The sequence below is a fragment of the Macrosteles quadrilineatus genome, unplaced genomic scaffold (genome assembly GCF_028750875.1).
Source record: "Macrosteles quadrilineatus isolate MER2022 unplaced genomic scaffold, UCM_ALF_1.0 Scaffold_6__1_contigs__length_79288215, whole genome shotgun sequence".
Classification (NCBI taxonomy): domain Eukaryota; kingdom Metazoa; phylum Arthropoda; class Insecta; order Hemiptera; family Cicadellidae; genus Macrosteles; species Macrosteles quadrilineatus.
Genome location: NW_026542599.1, coordinates 33,765,563 through 33,784,736, shown reverse-complemented (window position 1 = coordinate 33,784,736; position 19,174 = coordinate 33,765,563). Strand labels below are relative to the sequence as shown.

The 19,174-nt window shown below is 32.8% G+C and overlaps 1 protein-coding gene across 1 annotated transcript in view; it reads right to left on the bottom strand.

Annotated features, from left to right (window-relative positions):
- Nucleotides 1–19,174, bottom strand: part of LOC128996423 (coiled-coil domain-containing protein 124) — a 463,618-nt gene that overhangs the window by 443,568 nt on the left and 876 nt on the right. The gene's annotated exons all lie outside the window — the stretch shown is intronic.

Below are 19,174 nucleotides of genomic sequence, written 5' to 3'. Positions count from 1 at the left end.
ACTGATAGGGACATAATGCACAGTTTTTAGTCATATTCTCCTTCAAAATTAAATTTAAAAAAATTGGATGAATAACTATTCGGGTATGGTAGCACAATCCATCAAGCGTAAACTCATACAACGCTCTAGTCATGCATTTGATTTCTACTGTGAATAAATTATACAACAAAGAAATTCGATCCCTCCTATGAATCAGAAATATAATATTTGTTTACTAAATAACCTCATTCGTAGGAATTGTGGAATGTGGTGTAATACAAGGAGGAATCGTTACTTCCACATACACAGTAGCAAAAACACCTTCAATGGGAATGCTTGTGGTTGACTGAGGTTTCCGTTTCATATACAGTTACAGAGTAGACCCAAGGTACTGTTTAACGATTTTCAAACATTAATCAAACAAAAGTTAAAATACAGTGGGAATTGTAAAATAATCCTTTTGTGGTTTCAACATAGAAAATTACCTGGCTTAATCGGTGTTGAATGACAGGACTTTTACAACGTTGGCTGTAACGAGCTATTCATTAAAATTTTTTTTTCGACCAGTAATTTAATATTCTTAGAGAAAAAAAGAGAAAATCTTGAATGGAAATCGAACCATCTAAATACCTTTTGAAACTATTTTTTTTACATCTTATGTATCTTTCAAGCTAAAGTTCGATACAAACCAAAACTTCTTAATTGTATACTACAGATAAAACACCTACGGAAAAACAATGAAAATAAACCACGGTATTTTATGTTAATAAGTTGTCTATAATGGTGAACTATGGGGTATTGTACTTATTGTTGTTTAAATGGTTACTTAAAATCACTATGGGTTTGATCTAGGTGTTATCTCCCAGTATGTTTACTTGGGTTTGCTGCCTTTAACCCTTTTACAAATCAAAGAACATATTTTATCCAAACCACGAAGCCTCTCAATTTTTTGCTCTAATCAAATTGTTTTTGCACAATGTCATTGTCACTCAGGCCAACCCGATTGATCTCACTCTTTCAATTCAAAGACACTAAACCACTACAACAAAACACATTTTCACAAACCCAAGCCAAGTCTACACTGTCATGGCCGATCTTCAGTGATGATTCTCTCCAAACATCCAACAACGATGATGGCTGTTCGTTCCGCTTGACATTTCTAGATTCAAGACGAACGCGTAAATTGCCCAAGAGCCATGATGAGGCACATTGTGATGTCTGACAACATTTGTATCTGACACTTGCGTGGGAATGCGCCTCAGATTACTGTAATACTGAGTGGAAACATAGTTGTAAAACATGCAACATCATTAACAAAAACCGGACGAGAATTATTAACTTAGTTCCATTGATTGGTTGGTGAATAATATTTAGTAGAATGAGTTTTCCGACATTGAGAACTCAGATTTTGCTGTTTAGATTGGCGGACCTAAAAAGCTTAAAGTGATCTCCCAACATCATAATTTGGATTAAACCAATTTGTAAGAATTGAATTTGAACCTCCAAAACAAAAGTTATTGGCATTTAGAACCACAGTGCCTAACTCCTATGGTTAAATGTAGTTGGCAAACCCCTGAACTCTAAAAATATGTGTCTGTGTTTTACTAGAATAGCATATAACTACAATGAGTATGAACAAATAAATATATATGTTTATTAACTTAATGTAAGTTCTATGAAACCAACTGATCTGAATTGGCAAACATAGTTCAACTGAGGTTGAACTTAGGTAGTTCAGAGGATCCATAAATTTTTCTTTCATTTCTGTATGAAATTTATGTGCTTTATAAGGAACCATAACCTGCGCTCTTGAAAAAGACATGATAAAACCGTTTTAAATTACTAATGTTTTCAAGTAAATACTAGTACTAATGATACGTAAACATTAGAAAATGTAATGAAAAATATAAAGTTTTTGGTACAAATCTGAGCTTGAATGAACACCACATTTGTTATGGTAAGTATAAAACACAATCACTCAAATGGCGATGGCTCCTGCACGAATCCACATCTTTTTATGAAGAACACAATGAAATATGTAAGTCACCTTCTTCGTTCTGGTTCTGGTTTCTGTTTTTGTATTGCTATTCAATCCAGGAATCTTTGTTAGAGTCTGGACGTGCCAGATGTGCGTAACAAATCGGTGTAACAATTATATAGTATGGCTTCTCCAAACGATCATTCGGATATAATCTAAGTCAAAAAGCTTCAGTGAAATTTACTTCAATCTATCCAGAAATAAAATCCAAAATGAAAAATATCTGTTTTGAAGAGCTAAAGCAGGACAATAAATTAAAAAGTGTAGTTTCCTCAAACTATGAGCCATTTACAATCTACCTGAATCAAATGGCAATTATTGACCCTGTATCAAAAACTCCAAGCCAAACGAAGCACAAATACAGCAGCTAAAAGAACAAAGCAGTTTAAATACAGTTGATAATGATTTGAAGTTACTTCACTACTCAAAAAGTATACATAATTAATCTATGGCTAAAGAATTTTCTTGCTTACCATCCCCTAAAATTAATTACTTGTTTCTGCAATCTCCAAATTCCACTTAAAGAATGGTAAAATAACAATAGCTAAAAATGGGATAAACGCTGTGAAAACATAAAAATGAATGTCACGCAGTACTTATCAAAAAATGTTACCTTATTTCAAACGCAAACACATGTCCGTAACATTTACGTTCATAAATACTTAGTTATAACAAATTTGATATATCTTTTAATGCAATCGAATGATCAGAGAAGATTGTATGAGCTCATACACCAAACTTAAAACCTTAGCATTGTCTTGAAGTTATGCATCGGAATGGTTAATTTGTGAGCGTGTTTCTGATGGAAAAACTCGAATTATAACAGAAATATTTTCAATTGCAAAAAAGGTTGCGTCAAGGTTTGAAGCAGAAGTTTAAGACGCAACTGAAATATTGTCACCACGCAACAAAAGCGAGTAGCTCGCGTTAAAAGTTGAAGCAGATGTCGGAGACGACAGCATAAGGTGTATTGGGGTAAGGTATATGCAGGGTGGATAAGTGGTGTTATGAAATATATCCTTCTCCCCTCAGCAGAGGGTGAATATTGCCTTCGTTGTCTCTCTGATTTGTGGCCGTCGTTTATTTACCCGAACTCACTAAAAATTCCAACGTCAAAATGCGCTGGACATACCATGGTGAAATGCAGGGGTTGGCTTTGGTGGAGTCGTAAATTACACTTTGTTCATTACGAAATTGTACGCTCATTGTGCTATACGAAATATCATAGTGGAACAGATACAGCACAACAGTTTCAGGCCTGTCACTAACCATTGATTATAGTAATTAAACTGCAATACAGTACGAATATACCATTGATTTTTGAATACTTAGACAGGCATTCCATCTATAATAACCAGCTGTGACTGATTTAATTTCATTTAAAACATTGAATGAGTCTCTCTCAGACTGCCAAAATTCGTGATTTTGATCATTGCGACGTAAGATACGCTTTAGTTTGCATTAAGATCTCATTTAAGTTTGGCTACAGTTAAGTTGGCGTATTCGGTAGAAATCAGTAATATTCAACAGCACATTATTCTTGTGGCTCAACCAGAAAAAACTGACGACAGCAATATATATAAGTGGAATATCTATCTATTTCAACCAAAAGTCGAAGCTGTTTACATCAGTGCACTACGTTATCCCTGCTTGGTCTCAATTGTATGTTTGATAAGGTAAAATATAGTTTTCGGGACAGAAGTAAGTGTGAAATAAAACAATGGAAACATAGAAATATCAAATACATCCTCGATACAGCACATCCAAATAAAAATACTGTTAAATCCCCATACAAATGAATGATGATCAAACATTCAAGAATTCATATTGTGACACCTACGGTTTTTATTCCAACTGGATGGTTTAGAATTTCGTCCGGAGGCTGGCTGTGTGATGCTATCAGCTGTTCAAGAATGCTAACAGCTGATCTTCGTACACAAACTGGTGGACTATCAGCTGATCTTAACTACCGTTTGTGTCCCAAGTGTTTCCTGCAGCATAGTTCCAGTGATACTGAATCGTAGGGAAATAGTACAACTACTGGGATTTCTTATTGAGCAGATTTGGAGGGAGAATTTTATTAGAAGATCAACTTTGATTATTTTGACTGATATGGAATGAACTTAAGTCAGTGTTGGAGAAATACAGCAAATCTACTTTGCCGTATAAAAATGTGTCAAAAATATAAAAAAAATTGATAAGGCTGGTCTAAGGCTGAGGCTTTAACTGTTGCTGGCTAGTCTGGAGCGCTGAACTGGAGGGTTCAAATCTTTCCAACAAAAAACAATCACTTTTAGCAATATTTAATACCGCGACCAGGTTGTTCAGAACTCATATAAACTGTAGAAATATTTATCTAGAAAACAAAAGATTTACAAGATAATTTTTTGCGCAACGGATTATGAAACCAACTTCAGGTGGCGATACTAAAAATGTATTAGTTCAGTACAACCAAGCCCTTCGAGGCTTATACAGGTGGTAAAATGTAAGGTTAAAGAGGACACATACTTCTTAAAAACCGGATAATGTAAAACTGTTGGATAAAGTAAAATGAAGTCCTTTTTTTTAATTCCGGATATCTATGTATGTTTTACCATGGTTTTACTCAAACAACATGCTGCTAGTTATATCCAGTTTTCATAATATAACAACTGTTTCAAGTTCAGATATGTTTCGAGTCGTGATTGTCCAAACTAATGAACGTCCAGTTCATCAGCCGACAGATGAGAACCGAACCTCATCACTAGTGACTGGTCCAGTTTCCCATCACGGGTTCATTTACACAAAGATCTGGTTTTCTCTCGGAAAGACAACAATTTAGAGAGTATGCCCGGTATGGTGTGACTAATGGTGTTACAATTGGGACGGAACTAAAGGAATATCTTTGTTTCATGTTAATTTTGAAATTGTCTAAAATTCTAAAAACATTTAATATTGTCTTCTAAAACTATCGTTAAGTTTATTTTTTTTAAATATTCTGCAAACGGTTAAAGAAATACAACTCCACAAGCACAAATAATAAGTACCAGGCTAACAAATCATCCACCATTACGAAAACCATATATTTAGTACCAACTTTCATTATATTTTTTTATTAGGTCGATTGAAGCCCCGTCACTAGTACCCTCTCAAAACGAAGATTAAATATTTCATATATCCAAGGGCATATAAATTTTGAGGTTTTGATCGTTTACGCTTTATAAGAACGCTTCACGAAACCACAAGCCATGCTGTTTTATATCAGTTAAAATGTTATGACTCGTCATAAAAACACAGGAATGTTGTAAGACGACACGGGAGGTCCAACAGCTGTTTTATCTCAACAGCTGATCTGGATACGTCATCACTGGTCAGTGCGATCAGGCGATCTGGCGTGAAATGTGTCAATATGCATTGATTATAGATAATTCGTGAGATATAATAATACAAACAGGAATCCACTATCAGTAAATAATGATGTATTAAGATGGGTGGAAAACTAAGTTACAAGATGGTGATTACGTGATTTTTTTTACGATAATCAGAGATTAAGGAAACATATTCGGTGGCAGACCTTTTAGAAAGAAATTGAAGTATGAAACAGATAGAGTTGAGAATTCAAAGAAGATACGAAAGGGTTACACATAACAACACATAAAGAACAAAACTGATCTAGTATAAACCAACTACTTTACAGTAGTAGAAATTAGGGGTGAACAAAAAAGGTGGAGCAAGATTCCGGAAAAAATACGTTTGTAAATAGTTATTTGTGCAACTAGTGAGAAAAGTGAGCAATTGACTCACTCGAGAGAAATCCTTACTCACGAGCCGTAGGCGAGTGAGGAATGGTTTCTCGAGTGAGGCAATTGTACTTTGAACTCGAGTTGCACATTATACTTTTCCTACAGTTACCATAAAACAAATAAATTTGTGAAGAAACATAACCTATTTTTACTTGGAAGTGAACTTTTAATATAACATTTAATGTGAAGTGACAAATACAACAGTACAACAGCTGACCAGCTGATTTACAGCCAGTGCTGCCAACGTATTTCGCGCGCATACGACATTGCCTGCATGTTACGCGCTCACTATTTCGTGCCTTCACGTTGCAAATCTGGAGTGAGACAAAGTAATTAGAGTGAGACAATGTCAACATTGTCTCACTGATGAGCGAATTGGCCACTTTGCTTTCTCAAATCAGTGAGAGAACATGTACATTGTTAGGTAACTGTAGGAAAAATATATGAACACCAGAAGAAACTGACAAAGGTAATCTTTTGGAGGCAAAAACGAACTAACATTTTTATTACTTTCAGTATATTGTACACGTGCTATTTATAATTAACAGCTTAATTATAAATAGAAGCTGGGTTGAGCCACAAACAATGAAAAATTAAATATTTTACTGAATTACATAAACGGACACTAAAAGAACTCAACCAACCAAATTATTTAATCAAATAGGAAATTTAACAGATGAGAAGTGCAAATCGGTAGTGAGCTAAAAGTAGTTTTTGAGTGTAAGACAACCTGGACATTTGGCGGGATAGGATTAATAAATCTAGAGAGACTTCTAAAAAGGTTTACTTCTTTGAAGTCTTGGGAATGCAAAATATATAGAAATATAAACATTTAACACAGCTTTCGTAATTACAATGTTATCTCGAATCATCATTTAGTGGGAAAGAAAACTGAAAAAACGAATTCATGTGAGTAGGCCTACAGTAATACCACAATCATGTGATATTTATTTTTTTTAAATAAAGGAAATTTTCATTTTGAATCGAATGAATAAAAAATAAAAAAAACATAATAAAATACATTTTAATTCCATACTAACCAATGCCAAATCGAGTTTTATTATGTTTCAAATTGAGACTGAACTATAAAATATCTTTCTCAAATTAAAAACATTACATGATATTTTAGTAAACTACAGGATTTAACACAACCCAAATTACAAGTACCATAAGACACTGATTCATGACAAAACATGCTCACATTTTTTGTATCCCTGCATTCTTTATTTCATTGCCAGTCAGATGATATGCACTGTTGCATGGTTATCTATGAGTTTTTCAGTTTTTGAGAATTTATTGCAAATAAGTCTTAACTTGGCGTTTTGCAAGCTTTATTTGAGCATCCGAAAAAACCTTATCTTTACCAGAGACTTTACGTCAGACTTTTAATAAATTATCAATGAGATTAAAACTTATAGAAACTTGAACGATGCATATAGCTGATCGGCAATGAAGTAAAGAAAAAAGGGATACCATCAGCTACCCATCAGTACCATCAGCTGTTGAATGTCTCCCGTAAGATGTAGTTATTTTTGTTGTATAAAAAAATAACCCTGTGCTAAAAATGTGAATATAAAGCATAATTTAAGCTATTTAATGATGAATTTTCAATGGACTTTCAATTGGTCTAGTTCTAAATTCCTCTTGCCAAACTGTTGCATGTCTGGGGTGGTTTCGACACATTAACCAGTTGCAACTGTACAATAGTCGCCCCCTGACCAGTACCCTATTGGCAACCTTTGCTTGTGAAACTACCAATGTGCAATGTCGTAATGCCAAACAAGATATATTTGTTCCTAATCCATCAGGAATTAATCATTTACCGCCCAGGCTGATACAAAAGGTTCTCTGACTACCGTTGTTTGTCCTTTGGCTGATGAAAATATCTTTTGGTGATAGAATAGTAGGTCTACGTACTACAAGGAAAAACGCTTTAAACAAAAAAAAAATAAATAAATAAACGTTATCAGAAATCTGACTCATACATTCTCTAATTGGCGTGTTAACAACACATTATCATGGTTAATTGGTGGGAGTAACCACAGACTAGGGTAACTAATGATATTATATGGCGTAAATCACATAAATTTAAATAATTTTGTAACGTAGTTTGTTAGGACGATTGGAGTGATATAATTTTTTAGAGTTAAAATCACTTAAACATACTCAATAAAAAAAAAAAATAGCTCGACCAGTTTTTTTGATGGCCTAATTCAATTTTTACGAGAACTTAAGGAGTTGTATGGTATAAAGTCAATATCAAGAGTAAAACATTTCTCAAAAATGGAAAATGTCTGGAGATATCTTGGATCCACATACAAAGTTTCATCCAAACCAGACCACAAAAGTCAGAATCATCAGAATCAGAAAACAAGACGCATAAAAATCACTTCGAAATCTACTTTTTTGGGTTATTCAAAACGGATATATCTGCCCAAAAACTTAAACTCGAAAATTTTGAAGAAAGCAATACTTTCTTATATACGCGAAAGTAAAAACAGTTGCTGATTTTAGGAAGCCTTTTAACTGAAAATCATCTTTTAAAAGTCAATTTAAAACAATCATTACATAATTACAATGAAAACAATGGAGTGAAATAAACAGCCCATCTCACTCACTTTCGCTCTTAGTATGGGCATAGACAAAAAGAATTAAATATAGTGTGTCAGCTGTGCTGTGGTTACCATGGTTACCATAGGTTCTGGCGCACACCAGTGGGAGTGCCTTGTAGTTACGCAGTGCTTATGTCGTAACTACATGGCGCTCCCAGTGGTGTGCGCCAGAACCTATGGTAACCGCTGACGGTCTACATTTAGTTCTTTTTGTCTATGGTATGGGTGATGGATTACTTAAATTTTTAACACAAATAGATCAACACCAGAATGTGAAAGCTGTAATCAGCCATTCTGTCAATATGTTCCGTTGTTAATGAACTTACAACCCGATGCAGGCTTTTGCCACATCAGACTAATGGTTTGGGAGCGAAATGTTCGTTAATATCGAAACAATTACAAATACCGCATACTTTCACTCTATGTCCAATTAAAGGGAGGTTGGGTTGCACGTTGTGTAAAAGCCCATTTGTTTGATTCGTCTGACTTCTGTTTCGTTGTTATTCGTTAGCACTAACAATTATAAGGGTCATTGGTGATATTTAATTTTAATTTTTTTAAATTATAATTCTCCTATTTACATTTTGTTATAGAAAAACTTAAAATGAAATAAAAAAGTTTAATAACGCAAATGAGTTTAATGAGTTTGAAAAAATACATGTATGAATGTATTATGGGTAGAGAGTTTAGACAGTTTGTCTAAATATTTTAATCGGTATTTAAGGACATAAAATATGTTTCAACCTCACCAAAAATGAGTTATACATAATAAAAAAGTCCTACTTTATTCCTTTGATTCAAGAAATATAATATAATTCCTTTCAATAAAATACAGATCAATTCTGTGGTTTATAATTACTGTGTAAAATACTATACCGGGTGTCCAAAACCACCCGTACACCCCTTTCAAAACGATGGAAACCATTTCTTACAAACAAAAAATAATACAGAACTAGCTAAATTGGGCACGGTCTACCAAATGGTGACAATTTCAAATCCAAAATCACACCGGAAGTGGCTTTTTCAGACCGGAAGTTGACTTTTTTAATTGTAAACTACCAATTTTGATTACAGAATCGGATTCTACGTTGAAAAATACATAACTTTTGCCTAAAACATTTTTTGAAAAAAATTGTTTTCTACCTCTAATCCCCCATTATAGTCAATAATTTTTGGTCATTCATGTGTCAAAGTTACTCGAAACAATAATAGAGAAAAACAAATAACAAAGATTACATAAAGACATATGATGAATAGAATCAGCTGTTTATTTTAAACACCTTAGCAATTGATTAACAGCTGGTCTACACATTGCTTAATTTCATTTGATTTTAAAAATAAATCATTTGTTTTTACATTTAAGGGGTCAAATGTAAAAATAAATAAAAAAAAAATTAAACTTAGCAATATGTAGACCAGCTGTTACTCAATTGCTAAGGTGTAATAAACAGCTGATTCTATTCATCATATGTCTTTATGTAATCTTTGTTATTTGTTTTTCTCTATTATTGTTTCGAGTAACTTTGACACATGAATGACCAAAAATTATTGACTTTAATGGGGGATTAGAGGTAGAAAACAATTAAAAAAAAAAATGATTTAGGCAAAAGTTATGTATTTTTCAAAGTAGAATCCGATTCTGTAATCAAAATTGGTAGTTTACATTTAAAAAAGTCAACTTCCGGTCTGAAAAAGTCACTTCCGGTGTGATTTTGGATTTGAAATTATCACCATTTGGTAGACCGTGCCCAATTTAGCTAGTTCTGTATTATTTTTTTGTTTGTAAGAAAAGGTTTCCATCGTTTTGAAAGGGGTGTACGGGTGGTTTCGGACACCCGGTATAAGATAGTAAGTAATTTAAGATAATTTATCGACTCAATTCAAAACTGTTTTTAGAAATACTCTTTGGATATAAAATATTTACAGATATAAAACAAATAATATGATATATCATTATAATCTCATTTATTAAATAAGCAAATTTCATAAATTTTTCAATGCTAATAAGTTTGGTTAAATAATTTACGTACGTCGTTAATGTCAATCTCTAAATTTCCTTTATGGTCGAACAAAGCTCGGCTTAAGTTAGGAAATTGCTTTTCGGGTCGGATTTTGAATAACAATGGCAACTATTGAACCTTCGTGAATTATGTTTCCCAGTAAATTACCATTGCAGTCGCCCTTACTGTTTGCCTTTAGCTTAACTGGGTAAAATATGTTCATTGTCGTTTATCTTAAACCTTAGAGTTGTTTGTAGTTAGTTTGTTTGTTTTTGTATTCACATCCCAGTGAGGCTATTTAGGGTTAACAAGTTAACAGTTGACACTCAATTTTGAACTTTATGATGTTTAATCATGTCAGATGTTTGATTATTGTGTATTTGTGTCAGTTATCCAAAAATGCATTGAAATGAATAAAAGGAACGATGTTGAGATTCAATCTTTTTCAAGATTGATATCCAGATTTTAAGCCGAACTATATAACCAATCGGACACCTTTGCTTAGCTTTTTAACTGAGATAAATTGAATGGGCTACTTATTTTAAATAAAAAAAAAAAAAAATGAAAGATAAAATTGAATATTTACAGTAGTGAACTCTGTGAATGGCTTAATGAAATATGTTATATAACATAAACTGTAGCCATTTTCTTTTCTTAAAGAGCAAATTTGAAATTGCTGGTTCATATAGATGGAATGTCTACTTAAGTTCCAATAGTCGAGCATAATCGTTAAGTAAAATGTACAAACTTAATAATTTTCGTAAACTATTTAGAACTACCACACTAAAGAACTTTGTGGAACGGAATAATTTACATAGGCCTACTTAAAAAAAAGATTTAAGTTGAGATAAGACTGTACAAGATCAATTTGTGAGGAGTTATTTATATATTTTTAGATTGTTTTAATTAATTTTTGTTAATGCAATCACCAAAAAATACAAGCATTTTATTCATCTTCTTATTAAAAAAGATCGTCATCTTTTTTCATCGACTTAAAAAAATGTATTACAGATTACACTTATCAAGACACCAATGCACTTTGTAATGAGAATGAGATATCTTGTACAGCTGTGTCACTAACTATGGTTGATTGTAATTCATTCAAAACTATGGTTGTCTGTAATTTATCCAAAACTATGATTGACTGTAGTTTATCCAAAACTATGGTTGACTGTAATTCATCCAAGACCATTGACTGTAATTCATCCAAGACTATGGTTGACTGTAATTTATCCAAAACTATGGTTGACTGTAATTCATCCAAGACTATGGTTGACTGTAATTTATCCAAAACTATGGTTGACTGTAATTCATCCAAGACTATTAACTGTAATTAATCCAAGACTATGGTTGACTGTAATTTATCCAAGACTATGGTTGACTGTAATTTATCCAAAACTATGGTTGACTGTAATTTATCCAAGACTATGGTTGACTGTAATTTATCCAAGACTATGGTTGACTGTAATTTATCTAAGACTATGGTTGACTGTAATTTATCCAAGACTATGGTTGAATGTAATTTACCCAAGACTGTGGTTGAATGTAATTCACCCAAGACTATTCATCCAAAACTATGGTTGACTGTAATTTATCCAAACTGTGGTTGACTGTAATTTATCCAAGACTATGGTGGACTGTAATTTATCCAAAACTATGGTTGACTGCAATTCATCCAAAACTATGGTAGACTGTAATTTATCCAAGACTATGGTTGACAGTAATTCGCCCAAGACTATGGTTGACTGTAATTTATCCAAGACTATGGTTGACTGTAATTCATCCAAGACTGTGGTTGACTGTAGTTTATCCAAGACTATGGTTGACTGTAATTTGTCAAAGACTATGGTTGACTGTAATTTATCCAAGACTATGGTTGACTGTAATTCATCCAAGACTATGGTTGACTGTAGTTTATCCAAGACTATGGTTGACTGTAATTTGTCAAAGACTATGGTTGACTGTAATTTATCCAAGACTATGGTGGACTGTAATTTATCAAAAACTATGGTTGACTGCAATTCATCCAAAACTATGGTAGACTGTAATTTATCCAAGACTATGGTTGACAGTAATTCGCCCAAGACTATGGTTGACTGTAATTTATCCAAGACTATGGTTGACTGTAATTCATCCAAGACTATGGTTGACTGTAGTTTATCCAAGACTATGGTTGACTGTAATTTGTCAAAGACTATGGTAGACTGTAATTTATCCAAGACTATGGTTGACAGTAATTCGCCCAAGACTATGGTTGACTGTAATTTATCCAAGACTATGGTTGACTGTAATTCATCCAAGACTATGGTTGACTGTAGTTTATCCAAGACTATGGTTGACTGTAATTTGTCAAAGACTATGGTTGACTGTAATTTATCCAAGACTATTTATTTATTAGAGGTCTATGATCAATTACAGATGGAACTAGCTTCGTTACCAAGTTACTAAGAAACTAAGTTACGAAGTTACGAAGTACTGTGGTTACTAAGTTTTAAAAGAAAACTTAATGAGCGAAATAAAATAAAATATCGCTTTACATACACAAGTGGTTCCAATTTTTTTCCTGACAGCTGGGCACTGCTGTCCTATTAGCTTACCTTATTCTTTCTCATAGAAGCTCTAAATGACTAGGATTGTGTTCTGTATACTAATTATAAACGCTTTAAGTGACTAGATTAAAATTTTTTTAAATCAAGTTTTACGGTAACTACAAATTTAGATTAAATTTAATTTTAGTTTGGCGAACAGTTAAAATATACAGCTATACATATACTTTTCCCGGCACAGTAAGCAGAACTTATATTGAGGGTTAGTAAAGCAAGATAAAAAAGAAAAAAACTCGAGTTGAAACGAAAACGCTAAGTAATTATTATTCAAATCCGTTTTGAAAGGTAATTTCCTCCTGAGCACGAGAAAGTTGGAAACATTCAACAGAAGGGAAATTGACATCGTCGAAGATTATCAACACGGCTTGCCTTGTATTTGAGTGTTATTGTTGTTGCGAGTTTTACGTATGTGACTGTACTAAACACGAAAGTTACTCATTGACAATGGCATCGAGAAAAGGTTAATTCATTTTAAAGTGATATTTCAAATTTATCTCTTTTAAATTAGAACCCCTTTATATGGTACGTATGCCAATTTTTGGTTAAAAATTAACATAATTCTATTAAGTTATATAATTCTATTTGTGGTCTGTACAATTTAGGTTTAAGGTAAATACACAAGTTCTGTGTGGAATCGTGGTAGCCTACATCAAGTTAAATTTTTGCCATTTTAGGATATCGTATTTGTGGTAATACAAAGTTGGTAACCATGGTTAGTATATAGTTCTGCTTTTGGAGTTCACCGTGTCTACAATGTCATTTTAGCTCCTTCTGCGTTACCCCTATTATTTAGAATTTAAATATTCATATATTTGTTAATTTTGTATAGATATATTCTGCCTGTAGGTATGTTTCTACAGCACCGAATAAAAGATTTTACCCTACAAGAAGAGGAAGCAGTATTACAAATTGATCTTCAGTGCAAACAACTCAATACATATAAGAAAAGTATGCTATTTATAACATCGTATCGGTATGGAAATAATTTATTTTTGTAAAAAAATACGACCGACTTCAAAATGCTCTAAAAAGAATGAAATAATTTCAATAAAGTAAACTTTTGTATTAGGCAAGCTCACGTATTTCAAGTCGGCGCGGCTCAAACTGCAATTATGATTGAAATTAAATATTGTGTGTGTATTTTGAAAATCAATAAATTGTAGCTGGATAACATAAATATATAAAAAACATACTGAACTGTTTTGTTTATATATTAAAGGAAATATTTTCTTGTATTTTATGTTTACTTCAGAATAAATGCATTATGAAAATAACACACACAAATGTTCTATATGAATAGAAAAATAATTTAGTTTGATTTTATGATAGGGAAAAGAAGCTAGTTTAGTATTAAAACGTTACTTTTCCAAGTTAGAAACATTTAAATGCGTTATAATCTTTTTAAAGATACTCGTTAATACCACTATAATGCCGATCTCTGATGACGGTAATAAAATAACACTTAACGCATAACTATGAAAAAGACATGCAGATTAACACCTTTAGTTATAGATAGTCACCTGCAATATGGGCACACTCTTTCAATTTTGTATCAAAAATCATCATAGAGCCGCGCCGACTTAAAATACGTGAGCTTGCCTAATACAAAAGTTTACTTTATTGAAATTATTTCATTCTTTTTAGAGCATTTTGAAGTCGGTCGTATTTTTTACAAAAATAAATTATTTCATGATTTTTAGTGACTGTATAACTTGTTATATATTAATTACTTGAAGTTTTTTTTTATAAGCAAAACTGCTTGAAACAATCAAAAGTGCCACAGAACAATCATTATTTTTAAACTGCTTGAGTCACCTGTTCAGTTTACATAATCAATGGGTATAAAAATTAACATTTTTGGATTTTCCTTTAAAAAAACAAAGAGTTGTCCATTACATTAGGCCTAATGAAAAAAGAATGTCTTTCCTAGAGACATTGAAATGCCAGACATCGTTTCCTGCAATTGGTGTACTTCTACATTATAAAACGAAATACAGTAATGTCTCAAGCCTTTTGGAACAATAAGAAAGTTATTCCTCAGCCACCAGCACTAAAAAACCTCTTAAAAGTAGAAAATTGGTTGTTATCACGTATATTACCTTTGAAAAATACGTGTATGAAATATTGGTTCAGCTAAAAGTGGTGTAAGGGGTAGGTGGTTTTGTTTGCTCAAGATGTAGTCGAAATTGCAAATCAGCTTCCCATTTCCGAAGCAGGCATAATATTATAGACAGTGAAGAATATTAATAAACACTCCACGTCTTCAAATACATGTTTAGTAATAAAAATATTTAACACTTTTAAGACGATTGACGATTATGCAATCTCACACCTCTTATGTCGTTTAAGGAATAATTGCATCTAATTTATGTTTAGACCTCTTTTACGAATGCTTTGGTTTTCACAATACACCTTAAATTGTCAATATCATACAGCTATTCACTATGTTTTTATAAGTCAGAACATTCACATTCAATAGTCAAAACAGAATCATACACAAATCAGGTCAAATGTTGAAATACCTTTTTTATAGTCACCAAAACAAAATGCATTTTTTCAATGTAACTTATTTAGTCTCCATGGCAAGAAATAGTTTATTAATCAATATGAAGCAACTGTTTCATGAAGAAACTGTCTGTAGCTTCATTTAAATGGTTTTAACTAACAGCTGTAGGAATGTTATTATTATTTATTGCCTGCACAAATGTAAACAATCTGCACAAATGTAAACAAAATGAATGTTGAATATTTCACCGAAACAAATATTATACTTAAACATAATATATAAGGTACCAAATAGAAGCTCTCCTGGTTATTTTGGAGGGTGGAACCACACTGATCGGTAAAAGAATCACAGAGAAATTGGTGAACATACATAGAAAAAAAAAAAACATCGCCACAAACAAATTGAGAACCTCCTCCTTTTGTTGGTAGTGGGGAAGTCGGTTGGTAAAATTGTCGTCAAACTTGTGTTCAAGAGTTTTTCTAGTACGTAGAAAAGATCTTTCCGTCTGAAGGACCTATCCTTTATTGATATCTAGATTGATGGACCTACAACTTAAGACTTCTTCTTCAAACCAAACGGGTTGTATATTTTATCTATCACACAGCTAAAATATAATGGAGATAAATTAAAAATCATCATACACGCAAGCTACTGATACATACGGGGAATGGAGTTGCTATTACTTTTTAGGGAGATATTGGCAGCTAATTACTGGTAGTTAATTGCAATGGGAAAAACGCACAGCGGCAACGGTTGTAAAGGATTCTTTGGTCTGGTTGGTCATTATAGAATTTTTAAGATTCCGGAAACAGTTGGAACACATTACGAAAGATTGAGAAAGCTTTCAAGGAACTATGTACTTCATGGAATCCATAGATAAAAAGTTATCGTCAGACATTGGTGAAGTAATTAAAGGATTTTAACATTCTGCTAACTGTATTGGTAATTCATTCATTACTATGCAAATCATTTCTTCAATAAATGTGTATAAGTCTTTTAGGTTTTAGCTATTGGAAATATGAAAGGGACTCCTAAACATTAATTTGAGCATTTTATACATTTTTGTAACACACAAGACCGATAAGTATTAAATTTAATCAATTGGCTGAATTAATGTATTCCAAATCAATAATTAAATTACATCGTGAGGAACCAAAATCAGTTTTTAATTAAGTTTTCTCGATGTTTGAGTCAATTTCTGCTTCAACAAGGAGATCGTTCATATTTTGGCGTGGATGGAACTCATGACTTCTATCCCAGAGCGTAAGGTTCAATCCTAGATAATCACCAGTGGATTTTAGCTACCGGTGATGTTGTGACTTAGGTGGTTTGGAATCGACCTTCATGGATTTGTCTAATACAAGGCTGCGGCGAGACAAAAGTGGCAACGTCGCAGCCGCGGCCTACTGAAACAGCTGTTGCACTAATTCGTATGCACCTGCGCAATGTTTATGGTTACACGTTTGTTGTTACTGGTCGGCCGGTGCGAGGTTGTCACACACCAACGCCTTGGCTTGTAAGGGGCTTATGTCTTAAGTCATGTCTAGTACCTGTCTAGAAAAAATGTTATTTCTTAGGTGAGGAGAAAAAGACTTGCTCCACAAATAGCGTGTATAGCTTAATCAATAATTGTTAATGTTTTTTTTTTTAATTTGGTGGAATAAGACGAAATAAATCAATTAAAAGGTAAGACACTAGAAATCAACATGATTAGTACTCTAAATATACCGGACAAAACCTTCCTCAGAACTTTCAGCTAAATCACAATCATTATCGTTCTATAAGGATTTGAGTTTAAGTTTTAATCAAATGAACACCGACGAAGACGTAAAAACTTTTATTGACAATCGGATGAAACATTGCTGCCAAACTCACAGAGGTTGGACTTGTTATTCAAATCCCATCCGAGGAACTAATTTCCTCAGAAGTGGCGGTAAAAGTTTGCAACGTCTGACAATCGGGGGAGAAACCCTCTGTTGGAGATTATCGACCAATAAGCTTCATAAAGTTGTGAAGACTTCAGCGGGGGTGACAATGTGACGGATTAGATATTGTGTGCGAAACGTACGGTGGTATTGCAGTGAAGAGAAGTGCAGGAGAGGGTTGGTTTGGTAAAATGAACGGTATCAGCCAAGATGTATGGAGTTGGGTATCAGCAATCTGACACATATTTTCTCCCATTAACTCGTCAATAATTATTACCGCTTACTGAGCGGTGGGAGTAACTATGGTATTTAATGTGAAAAAAATTGCAATAACTCTTAAACCGTAATTTTTACATTGATTTGGTTTGTATGGTTACAGCTGAGCGGACAAAAGCAAATTCAATTTAAATCAAAGTTAGTCAAACAGTTGTGTTTTAATCATATCTTCCGGGATTTTATGGATTTTTAATGGGAAAATCAAATAAATTACAATTACTTTTGAACCGTAATGTTTTAAACCATAAGGGAAAAAACTAATACTTAAAATAATGAATTTACTTCCAGCTATGACGACTCATTAAAGCATATTGACATTTCCTAAGAAATCTTCCTTTTTGTATATTTTTCCTAGTGGGTAGTGTGTTACAGTATAAGTGATCAAGAAGTCTAACACAGTATACGGTAACACTAGATGAAAAGTAGTAGAAGCTAAGTTTAATATTTTTAACATATAAAAAAGCAATCTGGCTTTAAAAAAATGTAAAAGCAATTAAAGTTGTGACTAGTGAATTTTTTTTTAAATAGTTTGACAAATAATGCTCATATCCTGAGAGAATACAGCGTTTGTACGAATAATTTCCTTATAACTGATACAAATTGGTTAAACAAGAATACTCAGCTAGCTGTAAAGTTTTATTTTAAATTTGTATATAAACTTTTAACACCCACTATTTGCATACAGTTATTAAACTAAACACTCATCAGGTCTCTTGAAAATAAATACAGTAAGTAAACCCTAATTATGCACGTTTTCAAGAATAGTTCACAATTCCTAAATATTTAAAAGTGCACTAATAAAATGAAAAATACGATTTTGATTAGACCAACACACTTGGAAAGATAATTTAAAATTTGTTTATAACATATCCGTTTCTTATACCACGATTGAAAATGGAACAAGAACAGAAACCTGGTTAACGTTTAATCTTTCATTCATGTTAAAATATTAGTTTAATGAATTTGCTAGCTGCATTTCACTTCGCATACGTACGGTTTATTGGTGTGTAGAAATCGTGTTCCTGAGCTAACGTATGCACGAAGTTCTGTAATTAATTGTTAAGTAATTTCACACTCAATTGTAACTTACGAGGATCGCACTGAGATGTTGTAAACAATGATAATCGTGATACATCAATAATAATGTTGAAGATCGTGGTCGCACTGCAACGGGTGTTAGGTCTTTGTAATCCATGGTTAATGTGGGTTAGAAAGACATTTTAAATAGCTCAATATTAGTTTATTTTAGTAAATAAGCACAACCTATTGTAACAACTCACTAAGCCTGAAGTTTATTATTCCTTAATCAAGCTATGATTGATAGACAATACCGTTTAATATATTAGGAAGTAATTAATTTATGTGTTCATGTTTCAGGTATGAAAGTCGCTTCTCTGTACTTGTGAGTAATTTAATTACTACTTCACCATCACTGTTAGAATAACATTTT